This window comes from Cherax quadricarinatus, chromosome 90 (assembly GCF_038502225.1).
Source record: "Cherax quadricarinatus isolate ZL_2023a chromosome 90, ASM3850222v1, whole genome shotgun sequence".
Lineage (NCBI taxonomy): Eukaryota > Metazoa > Arthropoda > Malacostraca > Decapoda > Parastacidae > Cherax > Cherax quadricarinatus.
Window position 1 is genome coordinate 15,934,800 of NC_091381.1, and position 6,104 is coordinate 15,940,903.

Genomic DNA, 6,104 nt, shown 5'->3' on the forward strand with positions numbered 1-6,104 from the left:
TTATTTAAAAAGACTTACATAGTACATAAAAGTAAACGACAAATTACAGTGAAAACAGTGGTGAAAAATTCTGCATAATACATGTACTTTCCAATTAATATGGTACATCTGATATACACAAATCTGTACAGTAAACAATGACCATTCCAATCCTTGAAGTAATGACATTATGTCTGGAACACTAAATCTAACCTAAAGACTCCTTGGCAAGTACATCTAATTCCTGATTGTACATCCTGCCATGGAATGTACACCTTACATTCTGAAAACACTACCCCCCCCCCATCCTTTTTTACGTGTCAAGCCACCTGACACGTAACAATCTTTATATGTAACTGTATATTGCATGAAATACTTGCATTATTCCATACTGAACAACATGATACGTTCAGTATCACTCAATATATTGATATAATATAAAATTCAATTCTACATGACTCATGTACAACGTATATCTACTAAACACCCAAACATATCACCTTCTCGAGGAAGGTATAAATATATACATATGTTACATACACTTTACAACACAACCAGTGAAACAACAAAAACCTAATCCTATGTCATCCATCAATTACCCTATAATATATATCAACTCAATGGTAACCTAAACCTACGGGCTCTATAGAGCTCCCATGAAAAATCAATATGTAATAAGAAAACAGGATAAGTCAAGCTTTCTAAAAATATTTCACCCATATCATTAAAACCACTGCTAAGATGTAAGTCTGTTAGCACAAAACATAACAGTGCATGACCTTCACACGTCGATAAATACTGATGCCTTCCTACCACACGCAATACTTCATGTGTATATATATATATATTTCGCATTCACACAGTGCACCCACATTGTCATTTCATTACACACATACCAATAATTTCGTTGCAGATATATAATATTCCATCACATTACGACGTCTGTCGTCCTTTGTCATTAGCATAATTAATAATTAAATTGAAGAACTTGTATCGTTCAAAAAACACAACCCGCTCATCACACAGTCAAAGGCACTTATGTCTCAGTACTATATTCATTCTCTTCCACACTAAACCCTTTCACATTGTCCTTATCGGGAAGCCAGCCCGCCGTGACCCCCTACATTGCACGTAAATCCCATAAATCCCTCAACCTAAAACTCCGATAGCCCTCAGTAAAAGCAGTCTCCCAACTCCCTCCATAAATTTCCCTATTACGACACTTAGTTCTGTAAAATGTCGCAGCTAACATCTCTATCCTCTCATCCACGCCCACCTCCCTCATGGCCCATGACGCATATATAAAATCCGTGACCAAATACGCCACTGCATTCTCCACCATCTTACTCACTCCACCTATATCCAAACTTAAAGCCCGCAACACTTGCAACCCTCCCCCACCCATTAACCTAAACACCTTTTCTAACCAGACCCGCACAACTTCTGTACAGTCACAAAAATATACTGCATGAAAAATTATCTCCATGCTTCCACACGCTCTACGTTCCCCTCCCTCCCTTATCCTCCTATTTAATAGGACAACCCCAGACGGCAAAATCCCATGTAAAAATCTAAACATTACCTCCCGAACACCCGGTTTTACACGTAATTGTTTTAGACGCGTCCATATTTCGTTCCATGCATACATAGGGTATGCCCCTTCAACAGCAGCCACCACTGACCTACCTTCCACTCCTTCGAGGACTCGCAATTTAACACACGACGGATCCCTCACTGTCATTAATAACCTCAACATGGCCTCACCAACTATTAAATCCCTAACCCCCCACCACCGTTGCATATCCTTACGTACTCTCACAAGTCCACCTCCCCTCCCGCACCCCTCCCTTATATAACTTCGTTTTAGGTACACGCTCATCATCCTTTTTTCCAGAGGTAAAAGTCCCAGCCCTCCTCGACTGACTGGAAGTGTTAACACCGCTCTACTTAACCATTCGCAGCCCGATCCCCATATAAACCTAAAAACCCCATGTTGTAAACGTTTCACCTCACGTCTCATCAGTGGGTACATGACAACGACATGCCATATCTTGCTGTACAATAGCACGTTCGTCACTATTACTCTTTGATGCAGCGTTAGTTGTGCCGCCCTCAAACCACCAAGTCTTTTCACTACTCCATCCACTATTCGCACCGAATTCACCTCTTGAGCCACCCGTGTATTTCTCACATAAATTATCCCACATATCATTAGTTGATCCACCACCTTCCACCCACCCCCTACTACCTCATCCCCATTTGTACTATCCCTCCCTACCTCCCGCAACACACCTCCGAATGGCCCTATAAAATGGATCCTGTATACACGCAAACAATATTTGTGATAATGGGCAGCCTTGGCGCAGTCCCCGTCGCATCTGTATTTTAACTCCTAGCCTCCCGTTAACCTGCACCCTCATCGACGCCCCCTGATACAACAATTTTGCCCAAGATATTATTTCTTCCCCAAAACTTGCCAACGCATGAACCTCCGTAACGCTTCTCTTTCCACACTATCATAAGCAGCCTTCCAATCTAACGCCAATACACCTCCATCACCCAACTCCCCCCGTTTCTCTATAAATTCTCGAATCATGCCATGCCCTTCATACATCGACCTTCCTGGCACCCCATATTGCCCCCTATCAATTACCTTGCCTATTACCCTCTTGATTCTGTTCCCTAATATTCTCGCGAACAACTTATAATCTCCACACATAAGCGAAAGTGCCCGATAATACATTACCGTTGACTGCTCCCCTTTCGGTACCAACACCACAACGGCCGTCCGTTGCTGCTCTCCCATTACCTCAGCCGCCTTAAGTATGTTAAACAGCCTTACTTAAAAAACCCTCAGAACCCCCCAATTCTTTACGTAGAAATCATTTGGCAGTCCGTCTATACCCGGCGCCTTTCCCAAGCTCACTCCTGACAACGCCTGCTAAATCTCACACTCCGTAATCGGCCCACCTAATGCCACCCGATCTTGACCATCACATACTCTCCCATTTCCCCCAATGCCACTTCACGGATGCCCACGCTTTGCGTATATGACTTAAACGAAGCGTCTACATATCCGCTCATACCCTCTGTCGTTACCAATGCTTGACCAGCTCTATACCCTTCCATCCCTACATGTACGTTTAACCCCATCATCTCTGTCGTCACTCTCCTCTTTCTCTGGCCTCTTAACACGCAAGCCGAAGGCCGATCACCCCATAGCACTTCTTCCAATCCTCCCTAATTCGCGCACCATCAAAACGCTCGTTTTGCAGTACCCTAATACTCTCCTTTAAACCCTCAATGTCCTGCACTGGATAGCTTGCTCCTCCCCGTGCATAACAGTCACGCAGCTGCCCTTCAAGATATCTTTGAAACCCATACTTTAACCGATTATATTCCCTCCCACGACAAATATAATATTCTCTGATACGATTTTTAGCCACCGAATCCCACCAATTTACCAGTTCATCATCCCCCGGCGCCTCATCCACCAACCGTTCCCACAATTGCGCAAAAGACTGACGACATTCCTCACCCTGCAAAAGCTTCACATTTAACTTCCAATAACCTTGACCCCTTCTAGGCAATCCCTCCCATTCTAGGTCCACCATTACTCCTCTGTGATCCGAAAAAACCGCGTCCACCACACGCACTCTGTTCACTATTACTGTTCGGGGCACGTACAAGCGATCCAGTCTAGCCGCATATCCACGTCTAACAAAAGTACGTTCTACAACCCCACCCCCTCCAACGTCCATTAACCCCACCCCATTTAATAATTCCCGCAAAATCCCCGAACAATATCCTGCTCCTCTAGGATCCACATCCTTACGCCTTATCACACAATTCCAATCACCACCAATTACAGCTACACCCGGCAAAGCACGCAAATAATATACTAGGACATCCTTCACAAATTTATTCTTAATAAGCACATCTCCCTCTGCGGGACCATACACACAAACCAAACTCATCTGTACCCTACCCCACCACCCATCTACACGAATCACCCTCCCCTCCCCACCCTCACAATGCCTCACTACGAACGGGCTAGTTTCCCTTACCAGGATGGCAACTCCTCCTTTCAACCTTATCGCATGCTCCACATACACATTATACCCATTCACCTTCAACTCATAACCTGGTCTGTAGTTGTGTTCCTGCACGAACACCACATCAACACTATTACGCACCAAATATTCACTAAACCATACACACTTTCTCTCTGATCTCAATCCATTAATGTTCAATGTCATGCACTTGAAGCTTACAGAGTGGTTTTCCTTCTTGATCCTGGTACGGTCTTGCCACCAGATCGTTTCGTGACACCTCGGTCCCTCTCCTCACCTTTAGAAACGCTCTTAACCAACTCCTGCCCCTTAGGGCCGCTGTGTCCTCTCTGCGTAACTTCCGCCCAGGACTTTTTGCCAGTGCGCTGAGCAGGCGTGATCATGTCCTCGGAGTCAGATAGCGCAGCAGCGCGCTTCCGTGATGCTCCCTCTGCTTGCATCATGTCGTCTGTTACATTGTCCCGGTGGACCTCCACCTCCACCGCTTACATCAAGACATTCTTATCACACTGCGCAGACAGCAGATCCTGTTCCACGCCCTGATCCACAGCAGACCCAAGAACTAGCTCTGGACTCCCAACCTTCCCAATACTCTTGTCAGCCAATAACACATTTAAAGCCAAGGCTAACGAGTGTTCCACATCGCTATCACTCGCATTCGGGGTGTTCTCTTCCAACACCTGAGCTGCGTTCAATGAAGGGGTGTCCCCCCTCCCCCTCGTCACACCTGCTGACCCCATCTCCTCCGCTCTCTCGACCTCCTCACTCCAGGACCCACCTTGTGTAGGCAGTCACATAAGGCAAATCTTGCTCCTCACCCTTCTCTACTGCTGTATGTCGTTGTCGTTGTTCCATGTTGCCACGCCTCCTTCCACACAGAGCCGCTAGGTGATCATATGACCCACACAACCGACAGGTCCGGCGTTGCCCAGCATATGTCACAAACACCTGGGTCCAAAATTCTGGCAGCACTACGTACGACGGAATAGGGTAGGGTAACGTCATCTTCACAGAATACGTTCCTTCGGGTATCCCTGCGTATGGCCCAGTAGCCCACTTCCCAACAGTGGCCATATGTACTGTACCATATTTGCCCATCGCAAGACGGATGTCAGAATCATCCGCCTCGAATGGCACATTTCTAATCTTAACCCATGTGCAATGGCGAGAAACGTCGTGAAGTCGCACGGTCCGCACGGTCACAGCGGAGTTAACTGTCAAAGTAACCTCCTGGTACTTGTCCACCACCGCCTCATACACACTTGCCAAGTTAAACTTGACAAAGATCCTCGTCGTGCCATTCAGCGCTACTCCACATATCTCCTCGTTAGCAATACCATATGTATCTCGTATGATTGCAGGTAGTAGCAGGTCCATAGAAGTTCCTGTCACAGCCCCACGGATAAGCTCAACACAGACTGTGTTTACGCGTCTCCGGCTGGCCTGCGCCATGCTGTGAAAATATAACTGCCTCTAATCAACGCCAGGGGCAGCAGCAGCGCACGTCCTACTCAAAGGTTGAGAGACGAAAATGTAGTGCATTATGCAGAACTACATGAAAAACACACCTAATAAAGTGAATTGATAAACTGGAGAAAGTGTTGAGATATGCAGTGAAACTAGTTCTTGAGTTACAAGGAATGAGCTATGAAGAGAGGGTCGAGGAGGAAAGACAGTAAACATAAAATATGAAAAATTAATAATGCAGAAAGGAGTCGTGTGTCTGAGAGGTGAGAAATACTCAGAACTGCCGATTAGTTGGAATTTAAATGCATAAAAGTGTTACAGGGATGTAAGAAACTAGCTCAGCTTCAGGGTGGTCAAGAAGTGGAATAACCTAGGAGAAGAAGTGGTTAAGGTATGCTCAGTGCAGTTTTAAGATCAGTACGACATGGCCCTCGATTGTATCTAGCAAGCATGAAGTTGAGAGGCAGGGCTAGAAGATAAAACTAGGCCCCTACAACCACATATGGGCAAGTAAATATAAATAAATATGCAGAGACACGGTTTTATTTGTGAGAGTAGTAGAGACCTGTATTAACCTGGTCTCGG